The sequence below is a fragment of the Triticum urartu genome, chromosome 2A (assembly GCF_056163025.1).
Source record: "Triticum urartu cultivar PI428250 chromosome 2A, HENAU_Tu73, whole genome shotgun sequence".
NCBI classification, from domain to species: domain Eukaryota; kingdom Viridiplantae; phylum Streptophyta; class Magnoliopsida; order Poales; family Poaceae; genus Triticum; species Triticum urartu.
In genome coordinates, this window is record NC_141874.1 from 496,025,497 (window position 1) to 496,051,257 (window position 25,761).

General features: G+C 45.1%; 1 pseudogene; it reads right to left on the minus strand.

Annotated features, from left to right (window-relative positions):
- Positions 1-93: 93 nt before the first annotated feature.
- LOC147985603 (putative F-box protein At2g36090) lies at positions 94-25,761 on the minus strand (annotated as a pseudogene).

The following is a 25,761-nucleotide window of genomic DNA, read 5'->3' on the forward strand; positions in this document are numbered from 1 at the left end:
CAATTCATTTCCCGCATGATGCCTACTGTGCACCTACATCATGCATGAATAAACTCATTGCTGGATCCGTCCGTCGGTGGCAAAAAAAACTTGTCACCGGAGCACGACGGTGGCGAAGAAGGCCAGCACGGCGACGGCGCTGGCGGCGGAGCAGCACAGGTCTATGAGCACCTCTCTTTGCGCCTTGCTCTCCTTCCTCCCCTTCTTGCTCCTGACGAACACCTCGTACCTCGCCTTGGCCTCCTCCCGCTCTCTCTCGCCTCCCCTCCTCCGGCCCTCCATTGCCGCGGCCAGAAGCCGGAGGGCACCCTCGCCGCTCACCGCCGCGCCTTCGGCGTTCTCCGCGGCGAGGCTGACCTCGCTGATGTGTCCAACCTCCTCGGAGCAGGCCACGGTGGTCTTGAAGTTGCACCCGCCCAGCACCACCACGAACCGCACCGGTGTCTTGCCGATGTACCAGTGCCGGCCCAAGGCCACCGCCCGCCGGCTCGACGCGTTCACCGCCCAGCCACGGGCGGGGTCGATGACCACCCAGCTCAGCTCGAGCTCCGCCAGAGAGAACGCCGCCGCCACTGGAGCCGACTACTTGCAGTCCACGGCCTCGACGCGGAACGGCGAGCTGAGGAACCACGACGACGATGCGGGCGTGTCCACCACACGGGACAGCACGGGCGCGCCCCTGTAGTCCACGTCCACCACGGAGACGAGCCTCGCGGGGAGCCCGCCGGCGCCGGGCACAGGAAAGGGGACGCGTCGGCGAAGAGGCGGCGCGGCGGCACCGCGGAGAGGAGCCCGTGCTGGGCCATGAGGGACGGCCACTCGGCGAGGTAGAACGCGCGCCACGTGTCCGGGTCAGCGGCGAGCGCGCGGAGCCCCGCCGTGGCGCAGCTCGCGGTGGCCAGCGAGCGCCCTGTCGAGGTGGCGTGATACGTCAATTTTGCATCATGTTTTCTTATTGTTATTTATAATGTTTTCATCCATAATAATGCTTTTTGGAGTAATTCTAATGTCTTTTCTCTCATAAATGCAAGGTATACACAAAGAGGGAGAATTCCGACAGCTGGAAATCTGCACCTGAAAAGGCTACGTCAAGCCACATATTCTGCACAACTCCAAACAAGCTAAAACTTCATGGAGATTTTTTATGGATTATTTGAGAATTGAAGCAAATAAGTACCAGAGGGGGCCCACCAGGTGGGCACAACCCACCTGGGCGCGCCAGGGAGCCCTGGCGCGCCCTGGTGGGTTGTGCTCACCCAGGCCCACCTCCAGTGCCCATCTTCTGGTATATAGGCCATTTTGACCTAGAAAAAATAGAGAGAGGACTTTCGGGACGGAGCGCCGTCGTCTCGAGGCGGAACTTGGGCAGGAGCACTTTTGCCCTCCGGCGGAGCGATTCCGCCGGGGGAACTTTCCTTCCGGAGGGGGAAATCATCGTCATCATCATCACCAACAACTCTCCCATCTTGGGGAAGGCAATCTCCATCAACATCTTCAACATCACCATCTCATCTCAAACGCTAGTTCATCTCTTGTATTCAATCTTGTTACCGGAACTATAGATTGGTGCTTGTGGGTGACTAGTAGTGTTGATTACATCTTGTAGTTGATTACTATATGGTTTGTATGGCGGAAAATATATGTTCAGATCCATTATGCTATTTATTATCCCTTTGATCTTGAGAATGATTATCATTTGTGAGTAGTTACTTTTGTTCTTGAGGTCACGGGAGAAATCATGTTGCAAGTAATCATGTGAACTTGATATGTGTTCGATATTTTGATAGTATGTATGTTGTGATTTACTTAGTGGTGTCATGTGAACGTCGACTACATGACACTTCACCATATTTGGGCCTAAGGGAATGCATTGTGGAGTAGCAATTAGATGATGTTTTGCGAGAGTGACAGAAGCTTAAACCCCAGTTTATGCGCTATTCCGTAAGGGACCGATTGGATCCAAAATTTTAATATTATGGTTGGAATTTATTCTTAATACTTTTCTCGTAATTGCGGATGCTTGCAGGAGGGTTAATCATAAGTAGGAGGTTTGTTGAAGTAAGTGTTGGGGAACGTAGCAGAATTTTAAAATTTTCTACGCATCACCAAGATCAATCTATGGAGTCATCTAGCAACGAGTGAGAGGGGAGTGCATCTACATACCCTTGTAGATCGCGAGCGGAAGCGTTCAAGAGAACGGGGTTGATGGAGTCGTACTCGTCGTGATCCAAATCACCGATGACCAAGCGCCGAACGGAAGGCACCTCCGCGTTCAACACACGTACGGGCGGGAAAACGCCTCCTCCTTCTTGATCCAGCAAGGGGAAGGAGAGGTTGATGGAGATGTAGCAGCACGACGGCGTGGTGGTGAAAGCAGCGGTGATCTCGGCAGGGCTTCGCCAAGCTCCAACGAGAGAGAGAGAGAGGTGTTACGAGGGGAGAGGGAGGCGCCAAGGGCTTGGGTACCGCTGCCCTCCCTCCCCCCACTATATATAGGGCCCCTAGGGGGGAGGGGCGTCGGCCCTATGAGATGGGATCTCCAAGGGGGGGCGGCGGCCAAGGGGGACTTGCCCCCCAAGCCAAGTGGGGTGCCCCCACCCCTAGGGTTTCCAACCCTAGGCGCAGGGGGAGGCCCATGGGGGGCGCACCAGCCCACCAGGGGCTGGTTCCCCTCCCACTTCAGCCCATGGGGCCCTCCGGGATAGGTGGCCCCACCCGGTGGACCCCCGGGACCCTTCCGGTGGTCCCGGTACAATACCGATTACCCCCGAAACTTTCCCGATGGCCGAAACTGGACTTCCTATATATAAATCTTCACCTCCGGACCATTCTGGAACTCCTCGTGACGTCCGGGATCTCATCCGGGACTCGGAACAACTTTCGGGTTACCGCATACTAATATCTCTACAACCCTAGCGTCACCGAACCTTAAGTGTGTAGACCCTACGGGTTTGGGAGACACGTAGACATGACCGAGACGATTCTCCGATCAATAACCAATAGCGGGATCTGGATACCGATGTTGGCTCCCACATGTTCCACGATGATCTCATCGGATGAACCACGATGTCGAGGATTCAATCAATCCCGTATTCAATTCCCTTTGTCAATCGGTACGTTACTTGCCCGAGATTCGATCGTCGGTATCCCAATACCTCGTTCAATCTCGTTACCGGCAAGTGACTTTACTCGTACCGTAATGCATGATCCCATGACCAAACACTTGGTCACATTGAGCTCATTATGATGATGCATTACCGAGTGGGCCCAGAGATACCTCTCCGTCATACGGAGTGACAAATCCCAGTCTCGATCCGTGTCAACCCAACAGATACTTTCGGGGATACCTGTAGTATACCTTTATAGTCACCCAGTTACGTTGTGACATTTGGTACACCCAAAGCACTCCTACGACATCCAGGAGTTACACGATCTCATGGTCTAAGGAAATGATACTTGACATTGGAAAAGCTCTAGCAAACGAACTACACGATCTTGTGCTATGCTTAGGATTGGGTCTTGTCCATCACATCATTCTCCTAATGATGTGATCCCGTTATCAATGACATCCAATGTCCATAGTCAGGAAACCATGACTATCTATTGATCAATGAGCTAGTTAACTAGAGGCTCACTAGGGACATGTTGTGGTCTATGTATTCACACATGTATTACGATTTCCGGATAACACAATTATAGCATGAACAATAGACAATTACCATGAACAAGGAAATATAATAATAACCATTTTATTATTGCCTCTAGGGCATATTTCCAACAGTCTCCCACTTGCACTAGAGTCAATAATCTAGTTACATTGTGATGAATCGAACACCCATAGAGTTCTGGTGTTGATCATGTTTTGCTCGCGGAAGAGGTTTAGTCAACGGATCTGCGACATTCAGATCCGTATGTACTTTGCAAATATCTATGTTTCCATCTTGAACATTTTCACGAATGGAGTTGAAGCGACGCTTGATGTGCCTGGTCTTCTTGTGAAACCTGGGCTCCTTGGCAAGGGCAATAGCTCCAGTGTTGTCACAGAAGAGAGTGATCGGCCTCGACGCATTGGGTATGACTCATAGGTCGGTGATGAACTCCTTCATCCAGATTGCTTCATGCGCTGCCTCCGAGGCTGCCATGTACTCCGCTTCACATGTAGATCCCGCCACGACGCTTTGCTTGCAACTGCACCAGCTTATTGCCCCACCATTCAAAATATACACGTATCCGGTTTGTGACTTAGAGTCATCCAGATCTGTGTCGAAGCTAGCATCGACGTAACCCTTTACGACGAGCTCCTCGTCACCTCCATATACGAGAAACATATCCTTAGTCCTTTTCAGGTACTTCAGGATGTTCTTGACCGCTGTCCAGTGTTCCATGCCGGGATTACTTTGGTACCTTCCTACCAAACTCACGGCAAGGTATATATCAGGTCTGGTACACAGCATGGCATACATGATAGACCCTATGGCTGAGGCATAGGGGACGACACTCATCTTTTCTCTATCTTCTGCCGTGGTCGGACATTGAGCTGAGCTCAATTTCACACCTTGCAACACAGGCAAGAACCCCTTCTTGGACTGATCCATATTGAACTTCTTCAATATCTTATCAAGGTATGTGCTTTGTGAAAGACCTATGAGGCATCTCGATCTATCTCTATAGATCTTGATGCCTAATATGTAAGCAGCTTCTCCAAGGTCCTTCATTGAAAAACACTTATTCAAGTAGGCCTTAATACTGTCCAAAAGTTCTATATCATTTCCCATCAAAAGTATGTCATCCACATATAATATGAGAAATGCTACAGAGCTCCCACTCACTTTCTTGTAAACGCAGGCTTCTCCATAAGTCTGCATAAACCCAAACGCTTTGATCATTTCATTAAAGCGAATGTTCCAACTCCGAGATGCTTGCACCAGCCCATAGATGGAGCGCTGGAGCTTGCATACCTTGTTAGCATTCTTAGGATCGACAAAACCTTCCGGCTACATCATATACAATTCTTCCTTAAGAAAGCCGTTAAGGAATGCCGTTTTGACGTCCATTTGCCATATCTCATAATCATAGTATGCGGCAATTGCTAACATGATTCGGACGGACTTCAGCTTCGCTACGGGTGAGAAGGTCTCATCGTAGTCAACCCCTTGAACTTGTCGATAACCCTTAGCGACAAGTCGAGCCTTATAGATGGTAACATTACCATCCGCGTCCGTCTTCTTCTTAAAGATCCATTTATTCTCTATCGCTCGCTGATCATTGGGCAAGTCTGTCAAAGTCCATACTTTGTTTTCATACATGGATCCTATCTCGGATTGCATGGCTTCAAGCCATTTGTTGGAATCTGGGCCCGCCATTGCTTCTTCATAGTTCGAAGGTTCACCGTTGTCTAACAACATGATTTCCAGGACAGGGTTGCCATACCATTCTGGTGTGGAACGTGTCCTTGTGGACCTTCGAAGTTCAGTAGCAACTTGATCCGAAGTACCTTGATCATCATCATTAACTTCCTCTCTAGTCGGTGCAGGCACCACAGGAAACATCTTCCTGAGCTGCGCTACTTTCTGGTTCAAGAGGCAGTACTTCATCGAGTTCTACTTTCCTCCCACTTACTTCTCTCGAGAGAAACTCTTTCTCCAGAAAGGACCCATTCTTGGCAACAAAGATCTTGCCTTCGGATCTGAGGTAGAAGGTATACCCAATGGTTTCCTTAGGGTATCCTATGAAGACACATTTTTCTGACTTGGGTTCGAGCTTTTCAGGTTGAAGTTTCTTGACATAAGCATCGCATCCCCAAACTTTTAGAAATGACAGCTTAGGTTTCTTCCCAAACCATAATTCATACGGTGTCGTCTCAACGGATTTAGACGGTGCCCTATTTATAGTGAATGTAGCTGTCTCTAGAGCGTATCCCCAAAATGATAGCGGTAAATCAGTGAGTGACATCATAGATCGCACCATATCCAATAGAGTGCGATTACGACGTTCGGACACACCGTTACGCTGAGGCGTTCCAGGCGGCGTGAGTTGTGAAATGATTCCACATTTCCTTAAGTGCGTACCAAATTCGTGACTTAAATATTCTCCCCCACGATCTGATCGTAAGAATTTTATCTTTCGGTCACGTTGATTCTCTACCTCATTCTGAAATTCCTTGAACTTTTCAAAGGTCTCAGACTTGTGTTTCATCAAATAGACATACCCATATCTACTTAAGTCATCAGTGAGAGTGAGAACATAACGATAGCCACCGCGAGCCTCAACGCTCATTGGACCGCACACATCAGTATGTATAATTTCCAATAAGTTGGTTGCTCGCTCCATTGTTCCGGAGAACGGAGTCTTGGTCATTTTACCCATGAGGCATGGTTCGCACGTGTCAAATGATTCGAAATCAAGAGACTCCAAAAGTCCATATGTATGGAGCTTCTTCATGCGTTTGACACCGATGTGACCAAGGCAGCATTGCCACAGATATGTGGGACTATCATTATCAATCTTACATCTTTTGGTATTCACACTATGAATATGTGTAACATCACGTTTGAGATTCATTAAGAATAAACCATTGACCAGCGGGGCATGACCATAAAACATATCTCTCATATAAATAGAACAACCATTATTCTCGGATTTAAATGAGTAGCCATCTCGTATTAAATGAGATCCAAATACAATGTTCATGATCAAAGCTGGCACTAAATTACAATTATTGAGGTTTAAAACTAATCCCGTAGGTAAATGTAGAGGTAGCATGCCGACGGCGATCACATCGACCTTGGAACCATTCCCGACGCGCATCGTCACCTCGTCCTTCGCCAGTCTCCGCTTATTCTGCAGCTCCTGTTTTGAGTTACAAATATGAGCAACCGCACCGGTATCAAATACCCAGGAGCTACTACGAGTACTGGTAAGGTACACATCAATTACATGTATATCACATATACCTTTAGTGTTGCCGGCCTTCTTGTCCGCTAAGTATTTGGGGCAGTTCCGCTTCCAGTGTCCCTTTCCCTTGCAATAAAAGCACTCAGTCTCAGGTTTGGGTCCATTCTTTGGCTTCTTCCCGGCAACTGATTTACCGGGCGCGGCAACTCCCTTGCCGTCCTTCTTGAAGTTCTTCTTACCCTTGCCTTTCTTGAAACTAGTGGTTTTATTGACCATCAACACTTGATGTTCCTTTTTTATTTCCACCTCCGCTGATTTCAGCATTGAAAATACTTCAGGAATAGTTTTCACCATCCCCTGCATATTGTAGTTCATCACAAAGCTCTTGTAGCTAGGTGGGAGTGATTGAAGGATTCTGTCAATGACTGCCTCGTCCGGGAGGTTAATGTCCAGCTGGGACAAGCGGTTGTGCAACCCAGACATTTTGAGTATGTGCTCACTGACAGAACTATTTTCCTCCATCTTACAACTGTAGAACTTGTCGGAGACTTCATATCTCTCGACCCGGGCATGAGCTTGGAAAACCATTTTCAGCTCTTCGAACATCTCATATGATCCGTGTTGCTCAAAACACTTTTGGAGCCCCGGTTCTAAGCTGTAAAGCATGCCGCACTGAACGAGGGAGTAAACATCAGCACGTGACTGCCAAGCGTTCATAACGTCTTAGTTCTCTGGGATGGGTGCTTGACCTAGCGGTGCTTCTAGGACATATGCTTTCTTGGCAGCTATGAGGATGATCCTCAGGTTCCGGACCCAGTCCGTATAGTTGCTGCCATCACCTTTCAGCTTGGTTTTCTCTAGGAACGCGTTGAAGTTGAGGTTGACATGAGCGTTGGCCATTTGATCTACAAGACATTTTGCAAAGATTTTTAGACTAAGTTCATGATAATTAAGTTCATCTAATCAAATTATTTAATGAACTCCCACTCAAATTAGACATCCCTCTAGTCATCTAAGTGATACATGATCCGACTCAACTAGACCGTGTCCGACCATCACGTGAGACGGACTAGTCATCGTCGGTGAACATCTCCATGTTGATCGTATCTTCCATACGACTCATGTTTGACCTTTCGGTCTCTTGTGTTCCGAGGCCATGTCTGTACATGCTAGGCTCGTCAAGTCAACCTAAGTGTTTTGCATGTGTAAATCTGGCTTACACCCGTTGTATGTGAACGTTAGAATCTATCACACCCGATCATCACATGGTGCTTCGAGACAACGGACTTTCGCAACGACGCACAGTTAGGGGGAACACTTTCTTGAAATTATTGTGAGGGATCATCTTATTTACTATCGTCATTCTAAGCAAATAAGAAGCAAATGCATGATAAACATCACATGCAATCAAATAGTGACATGATATGGCCAATATCATTTTGCTCCTTTTGATCTCCATCTTCGGGGCGCCATGATCATCATCGTCACCGGCATGACACCATGATCTCCATCATCGTGTCTTCATGAAGTTGTCTTGTCATCTATTACTTCTACTACTATGGCTAACAGTTTAGCAATAAAGTAAAGTAATTACATGACGTTTATGTTGACACGCAGGTCATAAATAAATTAAGACAACTCCTATGGCTCCTGCCGGTTGTCATACTCATCGACATGCAAGTCGTGATTCCTATTACAAGAACATGATCAATCTCATACATCACATATATCATTCATCACATCCTTTTAGCCATATCGCATCACACGGCACATGCTGCAAAAACAAGTTAGACATCCTCTAATTGTTGTTGCAAGTTTTTTACGTGGCTGCTATAGGTTTCTAGCAAGAACGTTTCTTACCTACGCCAAAACCACAACGTGATATGCCAATTTCTATTTACCCTTCATAAGGACCCTTTTCATCGAATCCGATCTGACTAAAGTGGGAGAGACAGACACCCGCTAGCCACCTTATGCAACTAGTGCATGTCAGTCGGTGGAACCAGTCTCACGTAAGCATATGTGTAAGGTCGGTCCGGGCCGCTTCATCCCACGATGCCGCCGAATCAAGATAAGACTAGTAACGTCAAGTAAATTGACAAAATCAACGCCCACAACAACTTGTGTTCTACTCGTGCATAGAAACTACGCATAGACCTAGCTCATGATGCCACTGTTGGGGAACGTAGCAGAATTTTAAAATTTTCTACGCATCACCAAGATCAATCTATGGAGTCATCTAGCAACGAGGGAGAGGGGAGTGCATCTACATACCCTTGTAGATCGCGAGCGGAAGCGTTCAAGAGAACGGGGTTGATGGAGTCGTACTCGTCGTGATCCAAATCACCGATGACCAAGCGCCGAACGGACGACACCTCCGCGTTCAACACACGTACGGTTGGGAAAATGTCTCCTCCTTCTTGATCCAGCAAGGGGAAGGAGAGGTTGATGGAGATCCAGCAGCACGACGACGTGGTGGTGGAAGCAACGGTGATCTCGGCAGGGCTTCGCCAAGCTCCAACGAGAGAGAGAGGTGTTACGAGGGGAGAGGGAGGCACCAAGGGCTTGGGTACCGCTGCCCTCCCTCCCCCCACTATATATAGGGCCCCTAGGGGGGGGGGCGCCGGCCCTAGGAGATGGGATCTCCAAGGGGGGGGCGGCGACCAAGGGCGACTTGCTCCCCTAGCCAAGTGGGGCGCCCCCTACCCCTAGGGTTTCCCACCCTAGGCGTAGGGGGAGGCCCATGGGGGCGCACCAGCCCACCAGGGGCTGGTTCCCCTCCCACTTCAGCTCGAAACTTTCCCGGTGGACCCCCGGGACCCTTCCGGTGGTCCCGGTACAATACCGATTACCCCCGAAACTTTCCCGATGGCCGAAACTGGACTTCCTATATATAAATGTTCACCTCCGGACCATTCCGGGACTCCTCATGACGTCCGGGATCTCATCCGGGACTCCGAAAAACTTTCGGGTTACCGCATACTAATATCTCTACAACCCTAGCGTCACCGAACCTTAAGTGTGTAGACCCTACGGGTTCGGGAGACACGTAGACATGACCGAGACAATTCTCCGGTCAATAACCAACAGCGGGATCTGTATACCCATGTTGGCTCCCACATGTTCCACGATGATCTCATCGGATGAACCACGATGTTGAGGATTCAATCAATCCCGTATTCAATTCCCTTTGTCAATCGGTACGTTACTTGCCCGAGATTCGATCGTCGGTATCCCAATACCTCGTTCAATCTCGTTACCGGAAAGTCACTTTACTCGTACTGTAATGCATGATCCCGTGACCAAACACTTGGTCACATTGAGCTCATTATGATGATGCATTACTGAGTGGGCCCAGAGATACCTCTCCGTTATACGGAGTGACAAATCCCAGTCTCGATCCATGTCAACCCAACAGATACTTTCGGCGATACCTGTAGTATACCTTTATAGTCGCCCAGTTATGTTGTGACGTTTGGTACACCCAAAGCACTCCTATGACATCCGGGAGTTACACGATCTCATGGTCTAAGGAAATGATACTTGACATTGGAAAAGTTCTAGCAAACGAACTACACGATCTTGTGCTATGCTTAGGATTGGGTCTTGTCCATCACATCATTCTCCTAATGATGTGATCCCGTTATCAATGACATCCAATGTCCATAGTCAGGAAACCATGACTATCTATTGATCAATGAGCTAGTTAACTAGAGGCTCACTAGGGACATGTTGTGGTCTATGTATTCACACATGTATTACGATTTCCGAATAACACAATTATAGCATGAACAATAGACAATTACCATGAACAAGGAAATATAATAATAACCATTTTATTATTGCCTCTAGGGCATATTTCCAACAGTAAGAACAACACCTACGCATTGGTCCACCCACATATCAAATTATCAAAGTATCGAACACGAATTAAGCCAACATGATGAAACTGACTAGATGAAAATCCCGTGTACCCTTAAGAACACTTTGCTTATCATAAGAGACCATTTTGGCATGTCCTTTGCCTCAAAAGGATTGGTTTACCTTGCTGCACTTTTGTTACTACTATCTTTACTTGCTCGTTACAAATTACCTTGCTATCAAACTACTCTGCTACTTATAAATTTCAGCACTTGCAGACATTACCTTGCTGAAAACCACTTGTCATTTCCTTCTGCTCCTCGTTGGGTTCGACACTCTTACTTATCGAAAAGAGCTACAATTGATCCCCTATACTTGTGGGTCATCAAGGCTATTTTCTGGCGCCGTTGTCGGGGAGTGAAGCGTCTTTGGTAAGTGGAATTTGGCAAGGAAACATTTATATAGTGTCCTGAAATTCATTGTCACTTGTTACTATGGAAAACAATCCTTTGATGGGTTTGTTTGGGGTATCTTCACCTCGACCGGAACCACAATTAGCTACCCCTCAACCTACTACACCTATTGAAAATATTGAATATGAAATTCCTTCGGGTATGATAGAACAACTGCTAGCTAATCCTTATGCAGGAGATGGAACCGAACATCCTGATATGCACTTGATATATGTAGAACAAATTTGTGGATTGTTCAAGCTTGCAGGTTTACCCGTAGATGAAGTTATGAAGAAGGTTTTCCCTTTATCTTTGAAGGGAAAAACATCGGCATGGTATAGGCTATGCGATGATATTGGATCTTGGAATTGGAATCTATTGAAATTGGAGTTCCACCAAAAAAATTATCCTATGCATCTAGTTCATCATGATTGGAATTATATATATATATATATATAATATTTGGCCTCATGAAGGAGAAAATATCTCTCTAGCTTTGGGGAGGCTTAAGTCAATGTTATATTCGTGCCCCAATCATGAGCTCTCAAGAGAAATTATTATCCAGAATTTTTATGCTCGGCTTTCTTGTAATGATCAAACCATGCTTGATACTACTTGTGTTGGTTCGTTTATGAATAAGACTATTGAATTCCGGTGGGATCTTTTGGAAAGAATTAAACGCAACTCTGAAGATTGGTAACTCGACAAAGGTAAAGTGTCAGGTATTAAACTTAAGGATGATTGTGTTAAATCTTTTATGGATACCAATGCTTTTCAAAAGTTTAGCACTAAATATGGACTTGACTCTGAGATAGTAGCCTCCTTTTGTGAATCATTTGCTACTCATGTTGACCTCCCTAAAGAGAAGTGGTTTAAATATCACCCACCTATTAAACAAGAAATCAAAGAACCGGTACCGGTTAAAGAAGAAACTATACTTTACAATGTTGATCCAGTTGTTCCTTCTACTTATATTGAGAAACCACCTTTCCCTGTTAGGATAAAGGAACATGCTAAAGTTTCAACTATGGTCAACAAAAGCTATATTAGAACAAATAAACCCGATGAACAAATCAAAGTAGAACCTAGTATTTCTATGGTTAAAGATCTCTTGGAAGAAGATATGGATGGGCATGTTATTTACTTCTGTGAAGAAGCTGCTAGAATTGCCAACCTGATAAAAAGGATAAACCTAGACTTGTTGTTGGCATGCGCGTTATCTCAGTTAAAATAGGATATCATTTTATCTTGGTTTATGTGACATAGGTGCTAGTGTGAGTGCTATTCCTTACACTTTATATCAAGAAATTATGAATGACATAGCACCCGCAGATATAGAAGACATAGATGTTACTATTAAACTTGCTAATAGAGACAGTATTTCACCAATTGGGATTGTTAGAAATGTTGAAGTCTTGTGTGGGAAAATAAAATACCCTACTGATTTTCTTGTTCTTGGTTCCCCACAAGATGATTTGTGTCCCATTATCTTTGGTAGACCTTTCTTGAACACCGTTAATGCTAAGATAGACTATGAGAAACAAACCGTCGGTGTTAATTTTGGTGATGAGTCTCATGAGTTTAATTTTTCCAAGTTTAGTAGAAAGCTTCATGAAAAAGAATTTCCTAGTAAGGATGAATTAATTGGTCTTGCTTCTATTGTTGTACCATCTACTGATCCTTTAGAACAATATTTGCTAGACCATGAAAATTATTTTCATATGCATGAAAGAAATGAAATAGATAAGATTTTCTTTGAACAACGTCCTCTACTTAAACACAATTTGCCTATTGAAACTCTAGGAGGGCCTACTCCACCTAAAGGTGATCCCATGTTTGAATTAAAACAATTGCCAGACACTTAGAAATATGCTTATCTTGATGAAAAGAAGATATATCCTGTTATTATTAGTGCTAACCTTTCAGAACATGAAGAAGAAAGATTATTGAAAGTTCTAAGGAAGCACCGAGCTGCTATTGGATATACTCTGAATGATTTAAAGGACATTAGTCCCACTCTATGTCAGCACAAAATTAATATGGAACCTGATGCTAAACCCATAGTTGATCACCAACATCGGTTAAATCCGAAGATGAAAGAAGTGGTAAGAACAGAGATACTAAAACTTATGGAAGTAGGTATAATTTTGTCGGATCACGGGTTCCGGCAAACCCTTGAGAGGTTCGAACTCCAGGGTGCGCACAAACAACACTCTCTCTCCGACCCGCTCACTCAATGATTCCACGGCCTAGCTCGACGAACCCAAAGAACAAGAGACACGGGGGTTTATATTGGTTTGGGCCACCTTGAAGTGTAATACCCTACTCTAGTTTGCGGGTGGATTGCCTCGAGGGGCTGAGGATGAACTAGTACAGTGGATGAACAACCTCAGGAGGTGAGGTGTTCTAGGGCTAGATGAGCTGGTGAGCTGGTCAGGGTGGAATGGATCCGATCCCCCTCTATGGTGGTGGCTAAGTCCTATTTATAGTGGCCTTGGTCCTCTTCCCAAATGTTTAGGCGGGAAGGGATCCGACAACGACCAAGTTTGAAGAGGGACAACTAGTAAAAACTATCCTGACAAAAGTAGTCTTCGCCTGCCAAAGGCTCTGGTGGTGACGCTGCTGTGGGCTCCGCGATGACCTCCGTCCTGCCGTCCTGCTGGTCTTGGTCTTGTTGCACCGATATGGAAACCTTTGCTTGATTCCTTGGGACTCCATGCCTGCGCTTGCTTCCTTAGCACCAAAGAGGAAAATGGTACACTACGCCCGCTAGCGGCCGCCTGGCCTTGGTCGTCATGGCTCACATCACGCAAACCTCGCGAGGTGCGCCTTGCCTTGATATCTCCGCTCCTCGGGAGCCAGCCTAGCGAGGCCGCCCCCCGGGAGGTCTTGGTGTCATCCACCTCGCGAGGCTTGGCCCCTCGCGAGGGTCTTGAGTTGCTGCTGCTGAAGCTGGGCTGTACCAGGCCATTGATGGAGCCACGCTTGCGGGTCGCGGGCAGGCAAGTCTGGGTACCCCCTTCCCAGGACATCGACAGTAGCCCCCGGGCCCGAGGCGCGCTCGAACTTCGCTTCAAGGCGAAGCCAAAGGGCAAGTGCGGAGCACCGCGGGGCCCAACAGCCTGCGGCTCGGTCGACGCATGGTGATTGATGGGACGTGGGCGCCCCCACTTCCCCTCGTGACCTTGATATTCGCCCTGCTTGGTGGCCACCGTCATAGGCTCAGCTCCATCTTCATTGCTTGCCGTGAGCTTCCTCAGCCCCTCCACCTTCTCAGGTCGTCCTTGCCGTCATGCCGCCGAAGTCTGCAAGGAAGAAGAAGACGACGGGCCACGCTCCGGCTGAGCCTTCGCCGGCCTTCGAGCCTGCCATCGAGCGGTCAGTGGTGGTCAACCAGGAAGCGCTGGACAAGGTTCGGCCAGTGCTCGCCTCAAATTCCAATGAATGGGGGGGGGGGCGACGGTGGTTTGTCCTGGCTCTCGTGCGGCGATTGATATGACAACCACTGAGATCCCCATTCATCTTCATGCCCACTGGGCCGGCCTGATTCCCCCTTTCTATGCTTTCTTCAACGATGTGCTCTCGCATTACCAAATCCATGCCCTGTATCTGGATCCCCAATCTATCATACTCCTTGTTGTCTTCGCCTTCGTCTACGAGGCCATGGTGGGCATTGCCCCTTCCGTGGCCTTGCTTCGCCATTTCTTCTCTCTTCATCTGACTGATGACCGCCAGCGCTCAGGGTGCGTGACTTTCCAAGCCATGGCGGCAATGGACGGCTCGGGAATTGTTTTCGAGCTCTCACCAGTTGTAAGCGGGTTCCGGAAACGGTGGGTGTTTGTGGACGCCGGGGTGTTCTCCCCCTTCTCTTGCTCCCACGGGCACCGGCCGCCCCAAGCTCTGGCTGGGGGCATGCGAGGCTCGTCGACCAGCGGCTCGCCCATGTTTTGCGCCGGTTGACCATGTTGAAGGATCTTGGGGTGACGGCGCCCATGGTGGTGAAGGAATTCATCTGGTGCCGCATTGCTCTGCTTCAGCGTCATTCTCGGCCGATGTGGACTTTCTCCGGCTGCGGGGACCCCATGAGGCTTCATGCGTCTGCTCTTCCTCCCGAGGCGCGGTGTACAGTGCTCGAGCTCCTGACGGGCGACCCAGCACTAGCCAATCTGCCGGAGGAGGATTGCCTCTTGTACCGCTGCTCGAACAAGGTGGAGTTTGTGAGGCAGATGCCCCCTTTCAACGAATGGGGACTACGTCCGGTTGGCCTTGAAGGGCCCCGCGAGAACCCCGTCCTTATGGTTCCCCTGCCTGCTGTCACCTTGGCGCTCACCCCGAAAGCGGGTGCGGGGGGGGGGGGGGGGGGGAGCATCGTCGAATGCCAGCAAAGCGGCCGCCGAGGAAGCAACGTCGGTCATGGCCCCGAGGTGGCGGCTCCTGGGGCTTGAGCGAGCTATCCCAAGGCAGCGGCCGTGATGCCGGCACGGTCCGAGGCTCCTGGGGTGGAAGCCCCCGAGGCTCTGGCGCAACCTGACGCTCCCGAGGTCGTCCCCTCGGGAGCCCCGCTGATACGTCTCCGTCGTATCTACTTTTCCAAACACTTTTGCCCTTGTTTTGGACTCTAACTTGCATGATTTGAATGGAACTAACCCGGACTGACGCTGTTTTCAGCAGAATTGCTATGGTGTTATTTATGTGCAGAAACAAAAGTTCTCGGAATGACCTAAAACTTCACGGAACATCTATTCAGAAATAATAAAAAATCCTTGCAAAAGATGAAGACTAGGGGCCCACCACCTGTCCACGAGGGTGGGGGGCGCGCCTGCCCCCCTAGGGAACGCCCCCTACCTCGTGGGCCCTCTGGAGCTCCTCCGACCACAACTCCAACTCTATATATTTGCTTTCGGGGAGAAAAAATCAGAGAGAAGAATTCATCGCGTTTTACGATACGGAGCCGCCGCCAAGCCCTAAAACCTCTTGGGAGGGCTGATCTGGAGTCCGTTCGGGGCTCCGGAGAGGGGAATCCATCGCCATCGTCATCATCAACCATCCTCCATCACCAATTTCATGATGCTCACCGCCGTGCGTGAGTAATTCCATCATAGGCTTGCTAGACGGTGATGGGTTGGATGAGATCTATCATGTATTCAAGTTAGTTTTGTTAGGGTTTGATCCCTAGTATCCACTATGTTCTGAGATTGATGTTGCTATGACTTTGCTATGCTTAATGCTTGTCACTAGGCCCCGAGTGCCATGATTTCAGATCTGAACCTATTATGTTTTCATCAATATATGAGAGTTCTTGATCCTATCTTGCAAGTCTATAGTCACCTATTATGTGTTATGATCCATTAACCCCGAAGTGACAATAATCGGGATACTTACCGGTGATGACCATAGTTTGAGGAGTTCATGTATTCACTATGTGCTAATGCTTTGTTCCGGTACTCTATTAAAAGGAGGCCTTAATATCCCTTAGTTTCCATTAGGACCCCGCTGCCACGGGAGGGTAGGACAAAAGATGTCATGCAAGTTCTTTTCCATAAGCACGTATGACTATATTCGGAATACATGCCTACATTACATTGATGAATTGGAGCTAGTTCTGTGTCACCCTATGTTATGATGTTACATGATGAACCGCATCCGACATAATTCTCCATCACCGATCCATTGCCTACGAGCTTTCCATATATTTTTCTTCGCTTATTTACTTTTCCGTTGCTATTGCTACCATCACTACAAAATACCAAAAATATTACTTTTGCTACCGTTGCCTTTTACTACCGTTACCACTACTATCATATTACTTTGCTACTAAATACTTTGCTGCAGATATTAAGTTTCCAGGTGTGGTTGAATTGACAACTCAGCTGCTAATACTTGAGAATATTCTTTGGCCCCCCTTGTGTCGAATCAATAAATTTGGGTTGAATACTCTACCCTCGAAAACTATTGCGATCCCCTATACTTGTGGGTTATCAAGACTATTTTCTGGCGCCGTTGCCGGGGAGCATAGCTCTATCCTTTGAGTCACTTGGGATTTATATCTTCTTATCATTATGAAGAACTTGAGAGATCCAAAAACCAAGATTTATCCCTCAACTACGAGGGGAGGTAAGGAACTGCCATCTAGCTCCTCACTTGATTCACCTTCTGTTTTGAGTAAGCTTGCGACACCTAAACCTGGTTCTGCTATTCGTTCTGATATGTCACAAGTTATTGATGATGCCACTTCTGCTATGCATGATACTTATGATGAAACTACTTCTATGCTTGATACTACTATGCCACTTGGTGAATTTCTTGATGAACAACTTGCTAGGGTTAGAGAGAATGAAAATATTGAATCTGATAATATTGATGAAAGTGATGATGAAGACTTGCCCGTTATTCCTAAGGGTTATGTTTTTGATAAAGAAGCTTCTTTAGCTATTTTAGCTTGCAAAGATAGTTATGAACTTAAGAGGTTATTAGCTAAATGGAATAAGCAATCTCTAAATGCTAGGATGAAACCCGACCTTCCTTTTGCTACTTCACCTATCTTTGTTACTGATAAGGATTATGAATTCTCTGTTGACCCTGATATAATTACTTTGGTTGAATCTGATCCTTTTCATGGCTATGAATCTAAAACTGTTGTGGCACATCTTACTAAATTAAATGATATAGCCACCCTGTTCAGTAATGATGAGAGAACTCGTTACTTTTATATCCATAAAATATTTCTGTTCTCATTAAAGGGTGATGCTAAGATATGGTTTAATTCTCTTGATCCTGGTTGTGTGCGTAGTCCCTAGGATATGATTTATTACTTCTCTGCTAAATATTTCCCTGCTCATAAGAAACAAGCTGCTTTAAGGGATATATATAATTTTGTGCAAATTGAAGAAGAGAGTCTCCCACAAGCTTGGGGGAGGCTTCTCCAATTACTTAATGCTTTGCTTGATCATCCTCTTAATAAAAATGAAATACTTGATATCTTTTATAATGGACTAACCGATGCCTCCAGACATTACCTGGATAGTTGTGTTGGTTCTGTTTTCAGGGAAAGAACGCCGGATGAAGCTAAAATTCTATAGAATAATATGTTGACAAATGAAAATAATTGGACACTTCCTGAGCCAGCTCCTGAGCCTGTTCCTAAACCAACTCCGAAGAAGAGGGGTATTCTATTTCTCAGTCCTGAAGATATGCAAGAGGCAAAGAAATCTATGAAAGAAAAAGGTATTAAAGCTGAAGATGTTAATAATTTACCTCCTATTGAAGAAATACAGTCTTAATTTACTGCCTGTTGAAGAAACATATGATCTTAATCCATTACCTATGGAAGAAGTACATGGTCTTGATAACCCGACACAGGTAGTAAAGGTAAATTCTCTCTATAGATATGATAAAGCCGAAATCCCATTTACTAAGTTTGCTAGCCCATGCTTAGATGAGTTTGATAAATTTATGGTTAAGCAAGAAGACTTCAATACTTATTTTGGTAGACAATTGAAATACAATTCAGATATGCTTGAACACTTGGGTAATTATATGGCTAATGTCAAAGGTGAACTTAAACTTATTAGTAAACATGCTTCTATGGTTACCACTCAAGTAGAACAAGTACTTAAAGCTCAAAATGATCTGCTCAATGAATTGAATAGTAAGAATAATGATAATGCTGTTAGAGTTATGACTAGAGGTGGTAGAATGACTCAGGAACCTCTGTATCCTAAAGGCCATTCTAAGAGAATTGAGCAAGATTCTCAGAGAAATAATATAGATGCACCTAGTCCTTCTAAAAGGAAGAAAAAGAAAAAATGATAGGACTTTGCATGCTTCTAGTGAACCTATTACTGAAACACCTGAGAATCCAAATGATATTTCTATCTCTGATGCTGTAACACAATCTGGTAATGAACCTGAAACTAGTGATAATGTTAATGATAATGTTCATGATGATGGTCAACCTAGTAATGATAATGATATAGAAATTGAACCTGTTGTTGATCTTGATAACCCACAATCAAAGAATCAACATTATGATAAGAAAGAATTTGTTTCTAGGAAACACGGTAAGGAAAGAGAGCCTTGGGTTTAGAAACCCATGCCTTTTCCTCCCAAACCATCCAAGAAAAAAGATGATCAGGATTTTGAGCGCTTTGCTGAAATGATTAGACCTATCTTTTTGCGTATGCGATTAACTGATATGCTCAAAATGAATCCTTATGCTAAGTATATGAAAGATATTGTTACAAATAAAAGAAAGATACTGGAAGCTGAAATTTCCACCATGCTTGCTAATTATACTTTTAAGGGTGGAATACCAAAGAAACTTGGAGATCCCGGTGTACCAACTATACCATGCTCCATTAAAAGAAACTATGTTAAAACTGCTTTATGTGATCTTGGAGCCGGTGTTAGTGTTATGCCTCTCTCTTTATATCGTAGACTTGATTTGAATAAGTTGACACCTACTGAAATATCTTTGCAAATGGCTGATAAATCAGCTGCTATACCTGTCGGTATTTGTGAGGATGTGCCTGTTGTGGTTGCAAACGTTACTATTTTAACGGACTTTGTTATTCTTTATATTCCCGAGGACGATGTCTATTATTCTTGGAAGACCCTTTTTGAATACTGCAGGGGCTGTTATTGATTGTACTAAAGGCAATGTCACTTTTCATGTTAATGGTAATGAGCATACGGTACACTTTCCAAGGAAACAACCTCAAGTTCATAGTATCAACTCTATTGGAAAAATTCCATCGATTATATTTGGAGGTTTTGAATTTCCTCTTCCTACTGTCAAGAAGAAATATGATATTCTTATTATTGGGGATGTGCATATCCCCGTTGAGATAACATAGTGTTATTCAAAATTTCTTCGGTTCCATGTTATTCGGAATGAGTTTGTTAACAAGACTTGATCAACCTTGTTAGTGGATTCCTTTTGATGAGCATGAGATGGATGAAACTAGAAGGCACAACCTGCTGTACCCTCCTCTTACTTTCTGTTATTTATATTAAATAAAATAAAAATAGTATTTTTCTGTCTGTTATCTGATTTATCCGTGCAATATAAAAATACCCCGAAAATAAAAGTTCTCCAAATGCCCTGAAATTTAAATATGTTTTTTTCTGGAATATTTGAGAATATTTGGCACTGAGAACACAGTAGGAGGAGCTGGCACTTGGCCACGAGGGTCAGGGGCGCGCCCCCTGCCTCGTGGGCCCACGGTGGCCCTCCTCCACTTATTCCTGCACCCACACACTCCTTCTTCCTCCCACAAATACGAATATCCAGCTCAAACCCGAGTCCAAGCTCATTTTGCTGCCATTTTCGATCTCCTTTCTCAAAGCACCTCTCACAAAACTGCTTGGGGAGATTGTTCCTTGGTATGTGACTCCTCCATTGGTCCAATTAGTTTTTGTTCTAGTGCTTTATTCATTGCAAATTTGTGCTGCTTAGGTGACCCTGTTCTTGAGCTTGCATGTCAAATTATATGGTCAAAAGTAGTTTTGATGCATGCTATAGGCTCTAGGCACTTGTAGGAGTAGTGGCTATCAATTTTGTTGAGTTTGGTTTACTATTATTTTGAAGTTACTAAAAATTTCAGAAATTTCTCAGAGGAAGAAATATGTTTAGGAAAATGTACCAAGGGGGCTCTTCAAGGAAACAAGAGCCCAGGCTTGCAATGCGTGATGCTGATGATGAGTCACCAAGAAACGCTCCAGTGCGTCCTTGTGAATGGCCTTCGGAAAACTTTATGGATCGAGCGAGAATTAAGGAAGAATTTAACGCATATTTGCGTAACGCTGATCTTGTGAGCTTCGAGGAAGAAAAATGCCGTCAGTACCACTATCTCACTAGTTCCTTTGTGAGGAGGTTTGAATTTTCATCTTCACGTAACTCTCCAACTGCCCTGTTTGATCTTTATAAAAATTCTTACACTATGGACTTAGAGGATTTTACCACTGCTTGCAAACTTCCACAATGGGGTAGTATCAGGGAACCTCGCAAATCTGAATTTAGAGATTTTCTTGCTAGTATAACTGTGGGGGAATCTAGAGATATAACACAAGCTACCATAGGGAGCATTCATTTTCCTGCTATACATTATTTTGCTCTCTTCATAGGTAGATGAATTAATGGTAAAGATGAAGCATGTCACATGTGTGTCCCTGACCTCAGTATTCTTAGGAGTGCTGTGTTGGGAGATAAATCTTATAATTTGGGAGCCATTGTTTCACGTAGGTTGCATCTGAATAGATTTAATGGAGATTTCTTTGGTGGAATTTATGCAACCCGCTTAGCTGATTTTCTTGGTGTAACTATACGTAATGATGATATTGAATTACCTCTTGCTTACCTAGACTTTAATGCTATGGTTCACCACCAGTTTGTCGAGAGGAATGAATCACCTCTCCAGTATCGTTTAATCTTTGACAGACGCCGTGCTGTCCGTATTACTCTCCCTGCTCCTGCCTTCTTTTATTATCAGGCAAAAGGAAGATATGTTATTACCAGAGAGGAGGCAAATGAGTACGAGAGGAGGGCTGAGGCCGCTCGTCGCCACACTGCAGCTCAGGAGGCGATAGCCGCTGCATCTCAGTACGACCCCAACTATTATTATGGATATCCGCCAGGCCAACCGTGGCCATAGACCAACTCAGGCCAAAAGCCTAAGCTTGGGGGAGTACGTATTTCTCACCGACATTATATTCATGTTCACACACCCATTGCTAGATGTCGGTGCTCATACTTTTTGATTGTATCATCCATGCTAGTTTATTTCCTTTTTATGATTTCTTCTTGCGTGTTTAATAAACCTTAAGAAAAACAGAAAAAATTAGCTGTAGCTTTTAATTAGTTTACTTTCCATGCTTGTAGTAGTAATTAAAAAATAAAACCCAAAAAGATTTCCTGTTCTTCTTTTGCTTGTTGGGAGCTTTCCCGTGTAAATAGTTTTATTTCTTTTCTTTTCTTTGGGGGTCGATAGGAGAAGACCATAATTAAATTGTTGAAGTAGCTCTTATATGCATTATTGTTGATCTGACAAAAGATCCCATATTGCCTTGTCTTCTCCTATTTATTGAATGCTTGCAGATTCCAGCTTAGTCCAATGCACGTGCACTATTATTATTATTCACATTATTCGGTCGTGCAAGTGAAAGGCAATTATGACGATATATGATGGACTGACTGAGATGAGAAAGGCTGGTATGAACTCGACCTCTCTTGTTTTTGTAAATATGATTAGTTCATTGTTCCTGATTCAACCTATTATGAATAAACATGTTTGCAATGACAACTAGAGATCATAGTTTCTTGTGCCATGCTTGATTAGCTAGGAGCTTATAATGGTTTACCTTACGTGCCAACATGCTATTAAAATGGTTGTGATGTGGTATGATAGGGTGGTATCCTCCTCTGAATGATTTAAGTGACTTGACTTGGCACATGTTCACGCATGTAGTTGAAAAAAATCAACATAGCCTTCACGATATTTATGTTCATGGTGGATTATATCCTACTCATGCTTGCATTCGGTGTTGATAAATTTTAATGCATTTTCATGACTGTTGTCGCTCTCTAGCTGGTCGCTTCCCACTCTTTTGCTAGCCTTCACCTGTACTAAGCGGGAATACTGCTTGTGCATCCAACTCCATAAACCCCAAAGTTATTCCATATGAGTCCACCATACCTACCTATATACGGTATCTACCTGCCGTTCCAAGTAAATTTGTATGTGCCAAACTCTAAACCTTCAAATAAATATCCTATTTTGTATGCTCGAATAGCTCATGTATCAACTAGGGCTGTCCATATCTTCCATGTTAGGCGGGTTATTCTTAAGAGGAGTGGACTCTGCTCCTCACTCACAAGAAAATGGCTGGTCACCGGGATGCCCAGTCCCATGCTTTATGCAAATCAAATCAAAATAATTGCAAACAAAACTCCCCCTGGGACTCTTGTTAGTTGGAGGCACTTGTTGATTCGAGCAAGCCATGGATTGATGCTTGTTGGTGGAGGGGGAGTATAAACTTTACCATTCTGTTTGGGAACCGCCTATAATTTGTGTAGCATGGAAGATATCGCCATCTCTTGGTTGTTATGTTGACAATGAAAGTATACCGCTCAAAATATTATTCACCTCTATTTCAAAACCGAGCTCTGGCAACTCTACAAATCCCTGCTTCCCTCTATGAAGGGCCTATCTATTTACTTTCATGTTGAGTCATCATCTTCTTATTAAAAAGCACCAGTTGGAGAGCACCGCTGTCATTTGCATTCATTACTGTTAGTTTACATTGAGTATGACTTGACTGGATCTCTTTTACCATGAATTACAATGTCTAGTCAGTCCTGGATCTTTAAAGGTGCTTTGCATTTATGTTTTGCGGTCTTAGAAAAGGCCAGCGAGATACCATCTTGTTATATCATATTATGATTGTTTTGAGAAAGTGTTGTCATCCGAGATTTATTATTATTGCTCGCTAGTTGATTATGCCATTGATATGAGTAAACATGAGACCTATGCGTTATTGTGAATGTGGTTAGCTCATAATCTTTGCTGAAAACTTGAATGTTGGCTTTACATATTTATAACAACAAGAGCAAACAGAGTTTGTAAAAGTTTTTCTTTATCACTTTCAGTTTGTCGACTGAATTGCTTGAGGACAAGCAAAGGTTTAAGCTTGGGGGAGTTGATACGTCTCCGTCGTATCTACTTTTCCAAACACTTTTGCCGTTGTTTTGGACTCTAACTTGCATGATTTGAATGGAACTAACCCAGACTGACGCTGTTTTCAGTAGAATTGCTATGGTGTTATTTATGTGCAGAAACAAAAGTTCTTGGAATGACCTGAAACTTCATGGAACATCTATTCGGAAATAATAAAAAATCCTTGCAAAAGATGAAGACCAGGGGGCCCACCACCTGTCAACAAGGGTGGGGGGCACGCCTACCCCCTAGGGCGCGCCCCTACCTCGTGGGCCCCCTGGAGCTCCTCCGACCTCAACTCCAACTCTATATATTTGCTTTAGGGGAGAAAAAAATCAGAGAGAAGAATTCATCGTGTTTTACAATATGGAGCCGCCGTCAAGCCCTAAAACCTCCCGGGAGGGCTGATCTGGAGTCCGTTCGGGGCTCCGGAGAGGGGAATCCGTCGCCATCGTCATCATCAACCATCCTCCATCACCAATTTCATGATGCTCACCGCCATGCGTGAGTAATTCCATCGTAGGCTTGCTGGACGGTGATGGGTTGGATGAGATCTATCATGTAATCGAGTTAGTTTTGTTAGGGTTTGATCCCTAGTATCCACTATGTTCTGAGATTGATGTTGCTATGACTTTGCCATGCTTAATGCTTGTCACTAGGGCCCGAGTGCCATGATTTCAGATCTGAACCTATTATCTTTTCATCAATATATGAGAGTTCTTGATCCTATCTAGCAAGTCTATAGTCACCTATTATGTGTTATGATCCGTTAACCCCGAAGTGACAATAATCGGGATACTTACCGGTGATGACCATAGTTTGAGGAGTTCATGTATTCACTATATGCTAATGCTTTGTTCCGGTACTATTAAAAGGAGGCCTTAATATCCCTTAGTTTCCATTAGGACCCCGCTGCCACGGGAGGGTAGGACAAAAGATGTCATGCAAGTTATTTTCCATAAGCACGTATGACTATATTCGGAATACATGCCTACATTACATTCATGAATTGGAGCTAGTTCTATGTCACCCTATGTTATGATTGTTACATGATGAACCGCATCCGGCATAATTCTCCATCACCGATCCATTGCCTACGAGCTTTCCATGTATTGTTCTTCGCTTATTTACTTTTCCGTTGCTATTGCTATCATCACTACAAAATACCAAAAATATTACTTTTGCCACCGTTACCTTTTACTACCGTTACCACTACTATCATATTACTTTACTACTAAATACTTTGCTGCTGATATTAAGTTTCCAGGTGTGGTTGAATTGACAACTTAGCTGCTAATACTTGAGAATATTCTTTGGCTCCCCTTGTGTCGAATCAATAAATTTGGGTTGAATACTCTACCCTCGAAAACTGTTGCGATCCCCTATACTTGTGGGTTATCACCCGCCAACTGCCCCAGGCGGCAGCGATCGCACCTAGGGCTTCAGCCATCTTCGCCTGAGTTTCAGAGCACTCCGCAAGAGGAAGGTGCCTCCAAGCTGCAATGGTGGTGCCTACCGGCCGTTGAAATAGAGGAAATACATTGCCAAAGATGAGTAAGTACCTCATCTGCGTAATTTCCTGAGTGCTGCATCCTTTTCTGACCATGGCTCTTCAGGATCCCCTCGGCTGGAGTGGCGAGATCTCCTAAGGTGCGGTCCCCGCCGGCCACCGGCTTGCCATTGATCCCGAGCTCTGCCTGTCGGACCGTCGCGCGGGGCCCGGGGCCTGCTCCGGAGGCGGACGCACCGGCCTGGGGCTTTGATCCGGCTTTCCTGGCATCACTTCTTCGCGCCTTGTCCTGGGGCGTAGCTGGTGTGCCAAGGACTCCTCCGTTGGTCAT